The following is a 19,214-nucleotide window of genomic DNA, read 5'->3' as shown; positions in this document are numbered from 1 at the left end:
GGAAGCATTTGTCTTTGCCTTTGCAATACCACAGAAGCAATGCATGGTCAATGTACAGCAATGACACACCTGTGTGAACAGCCAGGAGACCCCCCCATGTTATGTTACATAGTTACATAGTTAGTACGGTCGAAAAAAGACATATGTCCATCAAGTTCAACCAGGGAATTAAGGGGTAGGGGTGTGGCGCGATATTGGGGAAGGGATGAGATTTTATATTTCTTCATAAGCATTAATCTTATTTTGTCAATTAGGAACATTCAGCACCCACCCGCTATCAAGGCAGCTGCCTATCATGTCATGCCCTACCTGCACAGGTGTGCTGGCTACTCAAATGATCCAATTAAGGAGGCCATTTAGTCAGCAGCAGCAGAAGTCCTGTGCCTGGACGCTCCAACAGCGGCCAGACACAAGCAGAAGCAGCAGAAGCAGCAGCAGCACCACCTTTTGTTTTTTGGCTGCAGCAGCAGCAGCAGCAGCAGCAAGGCCCACAGGGCTGGCTAGCTGGCTAGCCAGCAAGCAGGTAGCAATGAAAGTAGGAATCTTTCTTTTTAACCCTGTAAGGGGGTGGTGCACTGTACCCGAAGATACTGCCATATCGGGTCAATGCATAGGGCGACGGAAGCAAGCTTCGAAATCGGCCCCCGTTCTCAAAAATCCATTTAATATATGGTCCCCAGATAGGGGACGTATCAGATATTAAACTGATAAGAACAGATACTACACTTGATCTTAGCCAAAAGGCCGAGAAGCGATAACCGTGAAAGGGGCGGGCCCAACAAGGTCCCCTTCATGGGCACTATCACTGCTTGCTGTCAGGGAGGCTGCCAGACAATTTTCCATGCACACTCTGGGCTGGGGGGCAGTCAACCACCAGTACACACAGCAGAACCTAAACCCATACCATTATTGCTAAGCAGCAAGACAGGGGCCCATTGCACTCCCACGGGGCCTTTTTAAATGCAATCCATAACCCGGATTTGCCAGGAACCCTTCTTACTCCTCCTACTTGCATGTGACACTGGGCTTAGGATCTGCATAGGAAACACACACACAAGCACACACCTACCTTTGTTGCCTGCAGATGCCTCCTTGGCTGTCCCCAAACGGTATCAAACCAACACCCACGGGAAGCTGTAAGCATAGAGGACATGCCTGCACCCCATTGGACTTACCTGTGTGGGTTAAATCCGGGTTATTTGACAACCTATGGCGGTGATGGTTCTGCTCAGGCAGAGCAGTGCTGATGCTCCTCATAAAGCTGTCGCTGCTGTGAAGGTTCTAGGTGACATCACAATCCCTATGGTTACATACACGACAAAGCTGGGTTGTTGTTGTTTACACTCTGCAAGGCCTGTGGAAGTGAGTGACATCATAGCACTGTAGTTCTGAGGGTTCTAGATGGATGCAACAATCTCCTGTTGCTTCTATGAAGGCCATAATAGACGACATCACCAAACAGCTCCATAGTCACATACACAGCAAAGGAGAGATGTTGTTTACACCTAGTGATGTCAGTGGTATTGAGTGACATCACAGCACAGTGCTAAGGCTCCTGGGCCTGGACACAGCAGCGGCTGCAATATCTCAACGGAGAATACGTTTATATATATGTGTGTGTGTGCGCGTATATATATATATATATATATATATATATATATATATATATATTTCTCCGCCGAAATCACTTTTAAACCCATTTCCACCTTTTTTTCCCTTCTCTTCCTCTTACTTTTTTTTCACGTTTTTTTACGTTTTTCTCCTTTTCGCCTCTTTTCTGGGCGTATTATTCTTCTTTTTCTTCTTTTTTTTCGTCTAATGCATACCCCATCAGTGCAGCAATGCTTATTCAATACCGCCAGCAGATGGAGACACTGGGGGATAATTTTCTAAGGATTTATACTGATTTTTCCTGTCTGAATTTGTCGCACAGAAAGTTGCAGGCCAAATATGTGTGACATTTCTGCGACTTTAGCTTCTAGAGCATTTTTACAACATTATACATAGGTGCTGAATACATAAAAAGCGACTGTTCAGCGACAGACAAGTCGCATCGGCTGAAAGTAGGCCAGAATGTCAGTCCATGTTGGAGCAGGTTTAGATACAGTCTAAAGCATAGATCTCAAAGTCTGTGCACAGAATTTAGCAAGGGCCTCGCACCTTCTGATGCATCAGGTAGGTGCACTATAGCATAGCCTAACCCTCTGTACTTTGGTCTATATTGATGCGGGACATAGACAGCCAGCTGATGACCAATCCATTAGTGCAATGGATGGCTGGAAGCATTTGTCTTTGCCTTTGCAATACCACAGAAGCAATGCATGGTCAATGTACAGCAATGACACACCTGTGTGAACAGCCAGGAGACCCCCCCATGTTATGTTACATAGTTACATAGTTAGTACGGTCGAAAAAAGACATATGTCCATCAAGTTCAACCAGGGAATTAAGGGGTAGGGGTGTGGCGCGATATTGGGGAAGGGATGAGATTTTATATTTCTTCATAAGCATTAATCTTATTTTGTCAATTAGGAACATTCAGCACCCACCCGCTATCAAGGCAGCTGCCTATCATGTCATGCCCTACCTGCACAGGTGTGCTGGCTACTCAAATGATCCAATTAAGGAGGCCATTTAGTCAGCAGCAGCAGAAGTCCTGTGCCTGGACGCTCCAACAGCGGCCAGACACAAGCAGAAGCAGCAGAAGCAGCAGCAGCACCACCTTTTGTTTTTTGGCTGCAGCAGCAGCAGCAGCAGCAGCAAGGCCCACAGGGCTGGCTAGCTGGCTAGCCAGCAAGCAGGTAGCAATGAAAGTAGGAATCTTTCTTTTTAACCCTGTAAGGGGGTGGTGCACTGTACCCGAAGATACTGCCATATCGGGTCAATGCATAGGGCGACGGAAGCAAGCTTCGAAATCGGCCCCCGTTCTCAAAAATCCATTTAATATATGGTCCCCAGATAGGGGACGTATCAGATATTAAACTGATAAGAACAGATACTACACTTGATCTTAGCCAAAAGGCCGAGAAGCGATAACCGTGAAAGGGGCGGGCCCAACAAGGTCCCCTTCATGGGCACTATCACTGCTTGCTGTCAGGGAGGCTGCCAGACAATTTTCCATGCACACTCTGGGCTGGGGGGCAGTCAACCACCAGTACACACAGCAGAACCTAAACCCATACCATTATTGCTAAGCAGCAAGACAGGGGCCCATTGCACTCCCACGGGGCCTTTTTAAATGCAATCCATAACCCGGATTTGCCAGGAACCCTTCTTACTCCTCCTACTTGCATGTGACACTGGGCTTAGGATCTGCATAGGAAACACACACACAAGCACACACCTACCTTTGTTGCCTGCAGATGCCTCCTTGGCTGTCCCCAAACGGTATCAAACCAACACCCACGGGAAGCTGTAAGCATAGAGGACATGCCTGCACCCCATTGGACTTACCTGTGTGGGTTAAATCCGGGTTATTTGACAACCTATGGCGGTGATGGTTCTGCTCAGGCAGAGCAGTGCTGATGCTCCTCATAAAGCTGTCGCTGCTGTGAAGGTTCTAGGTGACATCACAATCCCTATGGTTACATACACGACAAAGCTGGGTTGTTGTTGTTTACACTCTGCAAGGCCTGTGGAAGTGAGTGACATCATAGCACTGTAGTTCTGAGGGTTCTAGATGGATGCAACAATCTCCTGTTGCTTCTATGAAGGCCATAATAGACGACATCACCAAACAGCTCCATAGTCACATACACAGCAAAGGAGAGATGTTGTTTACACCTAGTGATGTCAGTGGTATTGAGTGACATCACAGCACAGTGCTAAGGCTCCTGGGCCTGGACACAGCAGCGGCTGCAATATCTCAACGGAGAATACGTTTATATATATGTGTGTGTGTGCGCGTATATATATATATATATATATATATATATATATATATATATATTTCTCCGCCGAAATCACTTTTAAACCCATTTCCACCTTTTTTTCCCTTCTCTTCCTCTTACTTTTTTTTCACGTTTTTTTACGTTTTTCTCCTTTTCGCCTCTTTTCTGGGCGTATTATTCTTCTTTTTCTTCTTTTTTTTCGTCTAATGCATACCCCATCAGTGCAGCAATGCTTATTCAATACCGCCAGCAGATGGAGACACTGGGGGATAATTTTCTAAGGATTTATACTGATTTTTCCTGTCTGAATTTGTCGCACAGAAAGTTGCAGGCCAAATATGTGTGACATTTCTGCGACTTTAGCTTCTAGAGCATTTTTACAACATTATACATAGGTGCTGAATACATAAAAAGCGACTGTTCAGCGACAGACAAGTCGCATCGGCTGAAAGTAGGCCAGAATGTCAGTCCATGTTGGAGCAGGTTTAGATACAGTCTAAAGCATAGATCTCAAAGTCTGTGCACAGAATTTAGCAAGGGCCTCGCACCTTCTGATGCATCAGGTAGGTGCACTATAGCATAGCCTAACCCTCTGTACTTTGGTCTATATTGATGCGGGACATAGACAGCCAGCTGATGACCAATCCATTAGTGCAATGGATGGCTGGAAGCATTTGTCTTTGCCTTTGCAATACCACAGAAGCAATGCATGGTCAATGTACAGCAATGACACACCTGTGTGAACAGCCAGGAGACCCCCCCATGTTATGTTACATAGTTACATAGTTAGTACGGTCGAAAAAAGACATATGTCCATCAAGTTCAACCAGGGAATTAAGGGGTAGGGGTGTGGCGCGATATTGGGGAAGGGATGAGATTTTATATTTCTTCATAAGCATTAATCTTATTTTGTCAATTAGGAACATTCAGCACCCACCCGCTATCAAGGCAGCTGCCTATCATGTCATGCCCTACCTGCACAGGTGTGCTGGCTACTCAAATGATCCAATTAAGGAGGCCATTTAGTCAGCAGCAGCAGAAGTCCTGTGCCTGGACGCTCCAACAGCGGCCAGACACAAGCAGAAGCAGCAGAAGCAGCAGCAGCACCACCTTTTGTTTTTTGGCTGCAGCAGCAGCAGCAGCAGCAGCAAGGCCCACAGGGCTGGCTAGCTGGCTAGCCAGCAAGCAGGTAGCAATGAAAGTAGGAATCTTTCTTTTTAACCCTGTAAGGGGGTGGTGCACTGTACCCGAAGATACTGCCATATCGGGTCAATGCATAGGGCGACGGAAGCAAGCTTCGAAATCGGCCCCCGTTCTCAAAAATCCATTTAATATATGGTCCCCAGATAGGGGACGTATCAGATATTAAACTGATAAGAACAGATACTACACTTGATCTTAGCCAAAAGGCCGAGAAGCGATAACCGTGAAAGGGGCGGGCCCAACAAGGTCCCCTTCATGGGCACTATCACTGCTTGCTGTCAGGGAGGCTGCCAGACAATTTTCCATGCACACTCTGGGCTGGGGGGCAGTCAACCACCAGTACACACAGCAGAACCTAAACCCATACCATTATTGCTAAGCAGCAAGACAGGGGCCCATTGCACTCCCACGGGGCCTTTTTAAATGCAATCCATAACCCGGATTTGCCACGAACCCTTCTTACTCCTCCTACTTGCATGTGACACTGGGCTTAGGATCTGCATAGGAAACACACACACAAGCACACACCTACCTTTGTTGCCTGCAGATGCCTCCTTGGCTGTCCCCAAACGGTATCAAACCAACACCCACGGGAAGCTGTAAGCATAGAGGACATGCCTGCACCCCATTGGACTTACCTGTGTGGGTTAAATCCGGGTTATTTGACAACCTATGGCGGTGATGGTTCTGCTCAGGCAGAGCAGTGCTGATGCTCCTCATAAAGCTGTCGCTGCTGTGAAGGTTCTAGGTGACATCACAATCCCTATGGTTACATACACGACAAAGCTGGGTTGTTGTTGTTTACACTCTGCAAGGCCTGTGGAAGTGAGTGACATCATAGCACTGTAGTTCTGAGGGTTCTAGATGGATGCAACAATCTCCTGTTGCTTCTATGAAGGCCATAATAGACGACATCACCAAACAGCTCCATAGTCACATACACAGCAAAGGAGAGATGTTGTTTACACCTAGTGATGTCAGTGGTATTGAGTGACATCACAGCACAGTGCTAAGGCTCCTGGGCCTGGACACAGCAGCGGCTGCAATATCTCAACGGAGAATACGTTTATATATATGTGTGTGTGTGCGCGTATATATATATATATATATATATATATATATATATATATTTCTCCGCCGAAATCACTTTTAAACCCATTTCCACCTTTTTTTCCCTTCTCTTCCTCTTACTTTTTTTTCACGTTTTTTTACGTTTTTCTCCTTTTCGCCTCTTTTCTGGGCGTATTATTCTTCTTTTTCTTCTTTTTTTTCGTCTAATGCATACCCCATCAGTGCAGCAATGCTTATTCAATACCGCCAGCAGATGGAGACACTGGGGGATAATTTTCTAAGGATTTATACTGATTTTTCCTGTCTGAATTTGTCGCACAGAAAGTTGCAGGCCAAATATGTGTGACATTTCTGCGACTTTAGCTTCTAGAGCATTTTTACAACATTATACATAGGTGCTGAATACATAAAAAGCGACTGTTCAGCGACAGACAAGTCGCATCGGCTGAAAGTAGGCCAGAATGTCAGTCCATGTTGGAGCAGGTTTAGATACAGTCTAAAGCATAGATCTCAAAGTCTGTGCACAGAATTTAGCAAGGGCCTCGCACCTTCTGATGCATCAGGTAGGTGCACTATAGCATAGCCTAACCCTCTGTACTTTGGTCTATATTGATGCGGGACATAGACAGCCAGCTGATGACCAATCCATTAGTGCAATGGATGGCTGGAAGCATTTGTCTTTGCCTTTGCAATACCACAGAAGCAATGCATGGTCAATGTACAGCAATGACACACCTGTGTGAACAGCCAGGAGACCCCCCCCCCCCCCATGTTATGTTACATAGTTACATAGTTAGTACGGTCGAAAAAAGACATATGTCCATCACGTTCAACCAGGGAATTAAGGGGTAGGGGTGTGGCGCGATATTGGGGAAGGGATGAGATTTTATATTTCTTCATAAGCATTAATCTTATTTTGTCAATTAGGAACATTCAGCACCCACCCGCTATCAAGGCAGCTGCCTATCATGTCATGCCCTACCTGCACAGGTGTGCTGGCTACTCAAATGATCCAATTAAGGAGGCCATTTAGTCAGCAGCAGCAGAAGTCCTGTGCCTGGACGCTCCAACAGCGGCCAGACACAAGCAGAAGCAGCAGAAGCAGCAGCAGCACCACCTTTTGTTTTTTGGCTGCAGCAGCAGCAGCAGCAGCAGCAAGGCCCACAGGGCTGGCTAGCTGGCTAGCCAGCAAGCAGGTAGCAATGAAAGTAGGAATCTTTCTTTTTAACCCTGTAAGGGGGTGGTGCACTGTACCCGAAGATACTGCCATATCGGGTCAATGCATAGGGCGACGGAAGCAAGCTTCGAAATCGGCCCCCGTTCTCAAAAATCCATTTAATATATGGTCCCCAGATAGGGGACGTATCAGATATTAAACTGATAAGAACAGATACTACACTTGATCTTAGCCAAAAGGCCGAGAAGCGATAACCGTGAAAGGGGCGGGCCCAACAAGGTCCCCTTCATGGGCACTATCACTGCTTGCTGTCAGGGAGGCTGCCAGACAATTTTCCATGCACACTCTGGGCTGGGGGGCAGTCAACCACCAGTACACACAGCAGAACCTAAACCCATAGCAGCAAGACAGGGGCCCATTGCACTCCCACGGGGCCTTTTTAAATGCAATCCATAACCCGGATTTGCCAGGAACCCTTCTTACTCCTCCTACTTGCATGTGACACTGGGCTTAGGATCTGCATAGGAAACACACACACAAGCACACACCTACCTTTGTTGCCTGCAGATGCCTCCTTGGCTGTCCCCCAAACGGTATCAAACCAACACCCACGGGAAGCTGTAAGCATAGAGGACATGCCTGCACCCCATTGGACTTACCTGTGTGGGTTAAATCCGGGTTATTTGACAACCTATGGCGGTGATGGTTCTGCTCAGGCAGAGCAGTGCTGATGCTCCTCATAAAGCTGTCGCTGCTGTGAAGGTTCTAGGTGACATCACAATCCCTATGGTTACATACACGACAAAGCTGGGTTGTTGTTGTTTACACTCTGCAAGGCCTGTGGAAGTGAGTGACATCATAGCACTGTAGTTCTGAGGGTTCTAGATGGATGCAACAATCTCCTGTTGCTTCTATGAAGGCCATAATAGACGACATCACCAAACAGCTCCATAGTCACATACACAGCAAAGGAGAGATGTTGTTTACACCTAGTGATGTCAGTGGTATTGAGTGACATCACAGCACAGTGCTAAGGCTCCTGGGCCTGGACACAGCAGCGGCTGCAATATCTCAACGGAGAATACGTTTATATATATGTGTGTGTGTGCGCGTATATATATATATATATATATATATATATATATATATATATATTTCTCCGCCGAAATCACTTTTAAACCCATTTCCACCTTTTTTTCCCTTCTCTTCCTCTTACTTTTTTTTCACGTTTTTTTACGTTTTTCTCCTTTTCGCCTCTTTTCTGGGCGTATTATTCTTCTTTTTCTTCTTTTTTTTCGTCTAATGCATACCCCATCAGTGCAGCAATGCTTATTCAATACCGCCAGCAGATGGAGACACTGGGGGATAATTTTCTAAGGATTTATACTGATTTTTCCTGTCTGAATTTGTCGCACAGAAAGTTGCAGGCCAAATATGTGTGACATTTCTGCGACTTTAGCTTCTAGAGCATTTTTACAACATTATACATAGGTGCTGAATACATAAAAAGCGACTGTTCAGCGACAGACAAGTCGCATCGGCTGAAAGTAGGCCAGAATGTCAGTCCATGTTGGAGCAGGTTTAGATACAGTCTAAAGCATAGATCTCAAAGTCTGTGCACAGAATTTAGCAAGGGCCTCGCACCTTCTGATGCATCAGGTAGGTGCACTATAGCATAGCCTAACCCTCTGTACTTTGGTCTATATTGATGCGGGACATAGACAGCCAGCTGATGACCAATCCATTAGTGCAATGGATGGCTGGAAGCATTTGTCTTTGCCTTTGCAATACCACAGAAGCAATGCATGGTCAATGTACAGCAATGACACACCTGTGTGAACAGCCAGGAGACCCCCCCATGTTATGTTACATAGTTACATAGTTAGTACGGTCGAAAAAAGACATATGTCCATCAAGTTCAACCAGGGAATTAAGGGGTAGGGGTGTGGCGCGATATTGGGGAAGGGATGAGATTTTATATTTCTTCATAAGCATTAATCTTATTTTGTCAATTAGGAACATTCAGCACCCACCCGCTATCAAGGCAGCTGCCTATCATGTCATGCCCTACCTGCACAGGTGTGCTGGCTACTCAAATGATCCAATTAAGGAGGCCATTTAGTCAGCAGCAGCAGAAGTCCTGTGCCTGGACGCTCCAACAGCGGCCAGACACAAGCAGAAGCAGCAGAAGCAGCAGCAGCACCACCTTTTGTTTTTTGGCTGCAGCAGCAGCAGCAGCAGCAGCAAGGCCCACAGGGCTGGCTAGCTGGCTAGCCAGCAAGCAGGTAGCAATGAAAGTAGGAATCTTTCTTTTTAACCCTGTAAGGGGGTGGTGCACTGTACCCGAAGATACTGCCATATCGGGTCAATGCATAGGGCGACGGAAGCAAGCTTCGAAATCGGCCCCCGTTCTCAAAAATCCATTTAATATATGGTCCCCAGATAGGGGACGTATCAGATATTAAACTGATAAGAACAGATACTACACTTGATCTTAGCCAAAAGGCCGAGAAGCGATAACCGTGAAAGGGGCGGGCCCAACAAGGTCCCCTTCATGGGCACTATCACTGCTTGCTGTCAGGGAGGCTGCCAGACAATTTTCCATGCACACTCTGGGCTGGGGGGCAGTCAACCACCAGTACACACAGCAGAACCTAAACCCATACCATTATTGCTAAGCAGCAAGACAGGGGCCCATTGCACTCCCACGGGGCCTTTTTAAATGCAATCCATAACCCGGATTTGCCAGGAACCCTTCTTACTCCTCCTACTTGCATGTGACACTGGGCTTAGGATCTGCATAGGAAACACACACACAAGCACACACCTACCTTTGTTGCCTGCAGATGCCTCCTTGGCTGTCCCCAAACGGTATCAAACCAACACCCACGGGAAGCTGTAAGCATAGAGGACATGCCTGCACCCCATTGGACTTACCTGTGTGGGTTAAATCCGGGTTATTTGACAACCTATGGCGGTGATGGTTCTGCTCAGGCAGAGCAGTGCTGATGCTCCTCATAAAGCTGTCGCTGCTGTGAAGGTTCTAGGTGACATCACAATCCCTATGGTTACATACACGACAAAGCTGGGTTGTTGTTGTTTACACTCTGCAAGGCCTGTGGAAGTGAGTGACATCATAGCACTGTAGTTCTGAGGGTTCTAGATGGATGCAACAATCTCCTGTTGCTTCTATGAAGGCCATAATAGACGACATCACCAAACAGCTCCATAGTCACATACACAGCAAAGGAGAGATGTTGTTTACACCTAGTGATGTCAGTGGTATTGAGTGACATCACAGCACAGTGCTAAGGCTCCTGGGCCTGGACACAGCAGCGGCTGCAATATCTCAACGGAGAATACGTTTATATATATGTGTGTGTGTGCGCGTATATATATATATATATATATATATATATATATATATATATATTCTCTCCGCCGAAATCACTTTTAAACCCATTTCCACCTTTTTTTCCCTTCTCTTCCTCTTACTTTTTTTTCACGTTTTTTTACGTTTTTCTCCTTTTCGCCTCTTTTCTGGGCGTATTATTCTTCTTTTTCTTCTTTTTTTTCGTCTAATGCATACCCCATCAGTGCAGCAATGCTTATTCAATACCGCCAGCAGATGGAGACACTGGGGGATAATTTTCTAAGGATTTATACTGATTTTTCCTGTCTGAATTTGTCGCACAGAAAGTTGCAGGCCAAATATGTGTGACATTTCTGCGACTTTAGCTTCTAGAGCATTTTTACAACATTATACATAGGTGCTGAATACATAAAAAGCGACTGTTCAGCGACAGACAAGTCGCATCGGCTGAAAGTAGGCCAGAATGTCAGTCCATGTTGGAGCAGGTTTAGATACAGTCTAAAGCATAGATCTCAAAGTCTGTGCACAGAATTTAGCAAGGGCCTCGCACCTTCTGATGCATCAGGTAGGTGCACTATAGCATAGCCTAACCCTCTGTACTTTGGTCTATATTGATGCGGGACATAGACAGCCAGCTGATGACCAATCCATTAGTGCAATGGATGGCTGGAAGCATTTGTCTTTGCCTTTGCAATACCACAGAAGCAATGCATGGTCAATGTACAGCAATGACACACCTGTGTGAACAGCCAGGAGACCCCCCCCCCCCCCCATGTTATGTTACATAGTTACATAGTTAGTACGGTCGAAAAAAGACATATGTCCATCACGTTCAACCAGGGAATTAAGGGGTAGGGGTGTGGCGCGATATTGGGGAAGGGATGAGATTTTATATTTCTTCATAAGCATTAATCTTATTTTGTCAATTAGGAACATTCAGCACCCACCCGCTATCAAGGCAGCTGCCTATCATGTCATGCCCTACCTGCACAGGTGTGCTGGCTACTCAAATGATCCAATTAAGGAGGCCATTTAGTCAGCAGCAGCAGAAGTCCTGTGCCTGGACGCTCCAACAGCGGCCAGACACAAGCAGAAGCAGCAGAAGCAGCAGCAGCACCACCTTTTGTTTTTTGGCTGCAGCAGCAGCAGCAGCAGCAGCAAGGCCCACAGGGCTGGCTAGCTGGCTAGCCAGCAAGCAGGTAGCAATGAAAGTAGGAATCTTTCTTTTTAACCCTGTAAGGGGGTGGTGCACTGTACCCGAAGATACTGCCATATCGGGTCAATGCATAGGGCGACGGAAGCAAGCTTCGAAATCGGCCCCCGTTCTCAAAAATCCATTTAATATATGGTCCCCAGATAGGGGACGTATCAGATATTAAACTGATAAGAACAGATACTACACTTGATCTTAGCCAAAAGGCCGAGAAGCGATAACCGTGAAAGGGGCGGGCCCAACAAGGTCCCCTTCATGGGCACTATCACTGCTTGCTGTCAGGGAGGCTGCCAGACAATTTTCCATGCACACTCTGGGCTGGGGGGCAGTCAACCACCAGTACACACAGCAGAACCTAAACCCATACCATTATTGCTAAGCAGCAAGACAGGGGCCCATTGCACTCCCACGGGGCCTTTTTAAATGCAATCCATAACCCGGATTTGCCAGGAACCCTTCTTACTCCTCCTACTTGCATGTGACACTGGGCTTAGGATCTGCATAGGAAACACACACACAAGCACACACCTACCTTTGTTGCCTGCAGATGCCTCCTTGGCTGTCCCCAAACGGTATCAAACCAACACCCACGGGAAGCTGTAAGCATAGAGGACATGCCTGCACCCCATTGGACTTACCTGTGTGGGTTAAATCCGGGTTATTTGACAACCTATGGCGGTGATGGTTCTGCTCAGGCAGAGCAGTGCTGATGCTCCTCATAAAGCTGTCGCTGCTGTGAAGGTTCTAGGTGACATCACAATCCCTATGGTTACATACACGACAAAGCTGGGTTGTTGTTGTTTACACTCTGCAAGGCCTGTGGAAGTGAGTGACATCATAGCACTGTAGTTCTGAGGGTTCTAGATGGATGCAACAATCTCCTGTTGCTTCTATGAAGGCCATAATAGACGACATCACCAAACAGCTCCATAGTCACATACACAGCAAAGGAGAGATGTTGTTTACACCTAGTGATGTCAGTGGTATTGAGTGACATCACAGCACAGTGCTAAGGCTCCTGGGCCTGGACACAGCAGCGGCTGCAATATCTCAACGGAGAATACGTTTATATATATGTGTGTGTGTGCGCGTATATATATATATATATATATATATATATATATATATATATATATTTCTCCGCCGAAATCACTTTTAAACCCATTTCCACCTTTTTTTCCCTTCTCTTCCTCTTACTTTTTTTTCACGTTTTTTTACGTTTTTCTCCTTTTCGCCTCTTTTCTGGGCGTATTATTCTTCTTTTTCTTCTTTTTTTTCGTCTAATGCATACCCCATCAGTGCAGCAATGCTTATTCAATACCGCCAGCAGATGGAGACACTGGGGGATAATTTTCTAAGGATTTATACTGATTTTTCCTGTCTGAATTTGTCGCACAGAAAGTTGCAGGCCAAATATGTGTGACATTTCTGCGACTTTAGCTTCTAGAGCATTTTTACAACATTATACATAGGTGCTGAATACATAAAAAGCGACTGTTCAGCGACAGACAAGTCGCATCGGCTGAAAGTAGGCCAGAATGTCAGTCCATGTTGGAGCAGGTTTAGATACAGTCTAAAGCATAGATCTCAAAGTCTGTGCACAGAATTTAGCAAGGGCCTCGCACCTTCTGATGCATCAGGTAGGTGCACTATAGCATAGCCTAACCCTCTGTACTTTGGTCTATATTGATGCGGGACATAGACAGCCAGCTGATGACCAATCCATTAGTGCAATGGATGGCTGGAAGCATTTGTCTTTGCCTTTGCAATACCACAGAAGCAATGCATGGTCAATGTACAGCAATGACACACCTGTGTGAACAGCCAGGAGACCCCCCCATGTTATGTTACATAGTTACATAGTTAGTACGGTCGAAAAAAGACATATGTCCATCAAGTTCAACCAGGGAATTAAGGGGTAGGGGTGTGGCGCGATATTGGGGAAGGGATGAGATTTTATATTTCTTCATAAGCATTAATCTTATTTTGTCAATTAGGAACATTCAGCACCCACCCGCTATCAAGGCAGCTGCCTATCATGTCATGCCCTACCTGCACAGGTGTGCTGGCTACTCAAATGATCCAATTAAGGAGGCCATTTAGTCAGCAGCAGCAGAAGTCCTGTGCCTGGACGCTCCAACAGCGGCCAGACACAAGCAGAAGCAGCAGAAGCAGCAGCAGCACCACCTTTTGTTTTTTGGCTGCAGCAGCAGCAGCAGCAGCAGCAAGGCCCACAGGGCTGGCTAGCTGGCTAGCCAGCAAGCAGGTAGCAATGAAAGTAGGAATCTTTCTTTTTAACCCTGTAAGGGGGTGGTGCACTGTACCCGAAGATACTGCCATATCGGGTCAATGCATAGGGCGACGGAAGCAAGCTTCGAAATCGGCCCCCGTTCTCAAAAATCCATTTAATATATGGTCCCCAGATAGGGGACGTATCAGATATTAAACTGATAAGAACAGATACTACACTTGATCTTAGCCAAAAGGCCGAGAAGCGATAACCGTGAAAGGGGCGGGCCCAACAAGGTCCCCTTCATGGGCACTATCACTGCTTGCTGTCAGGGAGGCTGCCAGACAATTTTCCATGCACACTCTGGGCTGGGGGGCAGTCAACCACCAGTACACACAGCAGAACCTAAACCCATACCATTATTGCTAAGCAGCAAGACAGGGGCCCATTGCACTCCCACGGGGCCTTTTTAAATGCAATCCATAACCCGGATTTGCCAGGAACCCTTCTTACTCCTCCTACTTGCATGTGACACTGGGCTTAGGATCTGCATAGGAAACACACACACAAGCACACACCTACCTTTGTTGCCTGCAGATGCCTCCTTGGCTGTCCCCAAACGGTATCAAACCAACACCCACGGGAAGCTGTAAGCATAGAGGACATGCCTGCACCCCATTGGACTTACCTGTGTGGGTTAAATCCGGGTTATTTGACAACCTATGGCGGTGATGGTTCTGCTCAGGCAGAGCAGTGCTGATGCTCCTCATAAAGCTGTCGCTGCTGTGAAGGTTCTAGGTGACATCACAATCCCTATGGTTACATACACGACAAAGCTGGGTTGTTGTTGTTTACACTCTGCAAGGCCTGTGGAAGTGAGTGACATCATAGCACTGTAGTTCTGAGGGTTCTAGATGGATGCAACAATCTCCTGTTGCTTCTATGAAGGCCATAATAGACGACATCACCAAACAGCTCCATAGTCACATACACAGCAAAGGAGAGATGTTGTTTACACCTAGTGATGTCAGTGGTATTGAGTGACATCACAGCACAGTGCTAAGGCTCCTGGGCCTGGACACAGCAGCGGCTGCAATATCTCAACGGAGAATACGTTTATATATATGTGTGTGTGTGCGCGTATATATATATATATATATATATATATATATATATATATATATATTTCTCCGCCGAAATCACTTTTAAACCCATTTCCACCTTTTTTTCCCTTCTCTTCCTCTTACTTTTTTTTCACGTTTTTTTACGTTTTTCTCCTTTTCGCCTCTTTTCTGGGCGTATTATTCTTCTTTTTCTTCTTTTTTTTCGTCTAATGCATACCCCATCAGTGCAGCAATGCTTATTCAATACCGCCAGCAGATGGAGACACTGGGGGATAATTTTCTAAGGATTTATACTGATTTTTCCTGTCTGAATTTGTCGCACAGAAAGTTGCAGGCCAAATATGTGTGACATTTCTGCGACTTTAGCTTCTAGAGCATTTTTACAACATTATACATAGGTGCTGAATACATAAAAAGCGACTGTTCAGCGACAGACAAGTCGCATCGGCTGAAAGTAGGCCAGAATGTCAGTCCATGTTGGAGCAGGTTTAGATACAGTCTAAAGCATAGATCTCAAAGTCTGTGCACAGAATTTAGCAAGGGCCTCGCACCTTCTGATGCATCAGGTAGGTGCACTATAGCATAGCCTAACCCTCTGTACTTTGGTCTATATTGATGCGGGACATAGACAGCCAGCTGATGACCAATCCATTAGTGCAATGGATGGCTGGAAGCATTTGTCTTTGCCTTTGCAATACCACAGAAGCAATGCATGGTCAATGTACAGCAATGACACACCTGTGTGAACAGCCAGGAGACCCCCCCATGTTATGTTACATAGTTACATAGTTAGTACGGTCGAAAAAAGACATATGTCCATCAAGTTCAACCAGGGAATTAAGGGGTAGGGGTGTGGCGCGATATTGGGGAAGGGATGAGATTTTATATTTCTTCATAAGCATTAATCTTATTTTGTCAATTAGGAACATTCAGCACCCACCCGCTATCAAGGCAGCTGCCTATCATGTCATGCCCTACCTGCACAGGTGTGCTGGCTACTCAAATGATCCAATTAAGGAGGCCATTTAGTCAGCAGCAGCAGAAGTCCTGTGCCTGGACGCTCCAACAGCGGCCAGACACAAGCAGAAGCAGCAGAAGCAGCAGCAGCACCACCTTTTGTTTTTTGGCTGCAGCAGCAGCAGCAGCAGCAGCAGCAGCAGCAGCAGCAGCAAGGCCACAGGGCTGGCTAGCTGGCTAGCCAGCAAGCAGGTAGCAATGAAAGTAGGAATCTTTCTTTTTAACCCTGTAAGGGGGTGGTGCACTGTACCCGAAGATACTGCCATATCGGGTCAATGCATAGGGCGACGGAAGCAAGCTTCGAAATCGGCCCCCGTTCTCAAAAATCCATTTAATATATGGTCCCCAGATAGGGGACGTATCAGATATTAAACTGATAAGAACAGATACTACACTTGATCTTAGCCAAAAGGCCGAGAAGCGATAACCGTGAAAGGGGCGGGCCCAACAAGGTCCCCTTCATGGGCACTATCACTGCTTGCTGTCAGGGAGGCTGCCAGACAATTTTCCATGCACACTCTGGGCTGGGGGGCAGTCAACCACCAGTACACACAGCAGAACCTAAACCCATACCATTATTGCTAAGCAGCAAGACAGGGGCCCATTGCACTCCCACGGGGCCTTTTTAAATGCAATCCATAACCCGGATTTGCCAGGAACCCTTCTTACTCCTCCTACTTGCATGTGACACTGGGCTTAGGATCTGCATAGGAAACACACACACAAGCACACACCTACCTTTGTTGCCTGCAGATGCCTCCTTGGCTGTCCCCAAACGGTATCAAACCAACACCCACGGGAAGCTGTAAGCATAGAGGACATGCCTGCACCCCATTGGACTTACCTGTGTGGGTTAAATCCGGGTTATTTGACAACCTATGGCGGTGATGGTTCTGCTCAGGCAGAGCAGTGCTGATGCTCCTCATAAAGCTGTCGCTGCTGTGAAGGTTCTAGGTGACATCACAATCCCTATGGTTACATACACGACAAAGCTGGGTTGTTGTTGTTTACACTCTGCAAGGCCTGTGGAAGTGAGTGACATCATAGCACTGTAGTTCTGAGGGTTCTAGATGGATGCAACAATCTCCTGTTGCTTCTATGAAGGCCATAATAGACGACATCACCAAACAGCTCCATAGTCACATACACAGCAAAGGAGAGATGTTGTTTACACCTAGTGATGTCAGTGGTATTGAGTGACATCACAGCACAGTGCTAAGGCTCCTGGGCCTGGACACAGCAGCGGCTGCAATATCTCAACGGAGAATACGTTTATATATATGTGTGTGTGTGCGCGTATATATATATATATATATATATATATATATATATATATATATTTCTCCGCCGAAATCACTTTTAAACCCATTTCCACCTTTTTTTCCCTTCTCTTCCTCTTACTTTTTTTTCACGTTTTTTTACGTTTTTCTCCTTTTCGCCTCTTTTCTGGGCGTATTATTCTTCTTTTTCTTCTTTTTTTTCGTCTAATGCATACCCCATCAGTGCAGCAATGCTTATTCAATACCGCCAGCAGATGGAGACACTGGGGGATAATTTTCTAAGGATTTATACTGATTTTTCCTGTCTGAATTTGTCGCACAGAAAGTTGCAGGCCAAATATGTGTGACATTTCTGCGACTTTAGCTTCTAGAGCATTTTTACAACATTATACATAGGTGCTGAATACATAAAAAGCGACTGTTCAGCGACAGACAAGTCGCATCGGCTGAAAGTAGGCCAGAATGTCAGTCCATGTTGGAGCAGGTTTAGATACAGTCTAAAGCATAGATCTCAAAGTCTGTGCACAGAATTTAGCAAGGGCCTCGCACCTTCTGATGCATCAGGTAGGTGCACTATAGCATAGCCTAACCCTCTGTACTTTGGTCTATATTGATGCGGGACATAGACAGCCAGCTGATGACCAATCCATTAGTGCAATGGATGGCTGGAAGCATTTGTCTTTGCCTTTGCAATACCACAGAAGCAATGCATGGTCAATGTACAGCAATGACACACCTGTGTGAACAGCCAGGAGACCCCCCCATGTTATGTTACATAGTTACATAGTTAGTACGGTCGAAAAAAGACATATGTCCATCAAGTTCAACCAGGGAATTAAGGGGTAGGGGTGTGGCGCGATATTGGGGAAGGGATGAGATTTTATATTTCTTCATAAGCATTAATCTTATTTTGTCAATTAGGAACATTCAGCACCCACCCGCTATCAAGGCAGCTGCCTATCATGTCATGCCCTACCTGCACAGGTGTGCTGGCTACTCAAATGATCCAATTAAGGAGGCCATTTAGTCAGCAGCAGCAGAAGTCCTGTGCCTGGACGCTCCAACAGCGGCCAGACACAAGCAGAAGCAGCAGAAGCAGCAGCAGCACCACCTTTTGTTTTTTGGCTGCAGCAGCAGCAGCAGCAGCAGCAAGGCCCACAGGGCTGGCTAGCTGGCTAGCCAGCAAGCAGGTAGCAATGAAAGTAGGAATCTTTCTTTTTAACCCTGTAAGGGGGTGGTGCACTGTACCCGAAGATACTGCCATATCGGGTCAATGCATAGGGCGACGGAAGCAAGCTTCGAAATCGGCCCCCGTTCTCAAAAATCCATTTAATATATGGTCCCCAGATAGGGGACGTATCAGATATTAAACTGATAAGAACAGATACTACACTTGATCTTAGCCAAAAGGCCGAGAAGCGATAACCGTGAAAGGGGCGGGCCCAACAAGGTCCCCTTCATGGGCACTATCACTGCTTGCTGTCAGGGAGGCTGCCAGACAATTTTCCATGCACACTCTGGGCTGGGGGGCAGTCAACCACCAGTACACAGAGCAGAACCTAAACCCATACCATTATTGCTAAGCAGCAAGACAGGGGCCCATTGCACTCCCACGGGGCCTTTTTAAATGCAATCC

At 46.3% G+C, this 19,214-nt stretch overlaps 9 non-coding genes across 9 annotated transcripts; all 9 read right to left on the bottom strand.

The window, feature by feature from the left end:
• Nucleotides 1–565: 565 nt before the first annotated feature.
• Nucleotides 566–756, bottom strand: LOC130316930 (U2 spliceosomal RNA). The gene has a single exon (XR_008864134.1). It is a non-coding gene; the product is annotated as a U2 spliceosomal RNA (small nuclear RNA).
• A 2,087-nt stretch (nucleotides 757–2,843) lies between these two features.
• On the bottom strand, nucleotides 2,844–3,034 carry LOC130316929 (U2 spliceosomal RNA). Its single transcript, XR_008864133.1, has one exon. It is a non-coding gene; the product is annotated as a U2 spliceosomal RNA (small nuclear RNA).
• A 2,087-nt stretch (nucleotides 3,035–5,121) lies between these two features.
• On the bottom strand, nucleotides 5,122–5,312 carry LOC130316928 (U2 spliceosomal RNA). Its single transcript, XR_008864132.1, has one exon. It is a non-coding gene; the product is annotated as a U2 spliceosomal RNA (small nuclear RNA).
• A 2,090-nt stretch (nucleotides 5,313–7,402) lies between these two features.
• On the bottom strand, nucleotides 7,403–7,593 carry LOC130316927 (U2 spliceosomal RNA). The gene has a single exon (XR_008864131.1). It is a non-coding gene; the product is annotated as a U2 spliceosomal RNA (small nuclear RNA).
• Nucleotides 7,594–9,668: 2,075 nt separating this feature from the next.
• On the bottom strand, nucleotides 9,669–9,859 carry LOC130316926 (U2 spliceosomal RNA). Its single transcript, XR_008864130.1, has one exon. It is a non-coding gene; the product is annotated as a U2 spliceosomal RNA (small nuclear RNA).
• Nucleotides 9,860–11,955: 2,096 nt separating this feature from the next.
• Nucleotides 11,956–12,146, bottom strand: LOC130316925 (U2 spliceosomal RNA). Its single transcript, XR_008864129.1, has one exon. It is a non-coding gene; the product is annotated as a U2 spliceosomal RNA (small nuclear RNA).
• A 2,089-nt stretch (nucleotides 12,147–14,235) lies between these two features.
• LOC130316924 (U2 spliceosomal RNA) lies at nucleotides 14,236–14,426 on the bottom strand. Its single transcript, XR_008864128.1, has one exon. It is a non-coding gene; the product is annotated as a U2 spliceosomal RNA (small nuclear RNA).
• A 2,106-nt stretch (nucleotides 14,427–16,532) lies between these two features.
• LOC130316923 (U2 spliceosomal RNA) lies at nucleotides 16,533–16,723 on the bottom strand. Its single transcript, XR_008864127.1, has one exon. It is a non-coding gene; the product is annotated as a U2 spliceosomal RNA (small nuclear RNA).
• Nucleotides 16,724–18,810: 2,087 nt separating this feature from the next.
• On the bottom strand, nucleotides 18,811–19,001 carry LOC130316921 (U2 spliceosomal RNA). The gene has a single exon (XR_008864126.1). It is a non-coding gene; the product is annotated as a U2 spliceosomal RNA (small nuclear RNA).
• Nucleotides 19,002–19,214: the final 213 nt, after the last annotated feature.

The sequence above is a fragment of the Hyla sarda genome, unplaced genomic scaffold (assembly GCF_029499605.1).
Source record: "Hyla sarda isolate aHylSar1 unplaced genomic scaffold, aHylSar1.hap1 scaffold_197, whole genome shotgun sequence".
In the NCBI taxonomy this organism is placed as follows: domain Eukaryota; kingdom Metazoa; phylum Chordata; class Amphibia; order Anura; family Hylidae; genus Hyla; species Hyla sarda.
Note: the sequence above shows the minus strand (reverse complement) of the source record. Positions and strands in the feature narration are given on the sequence as shown.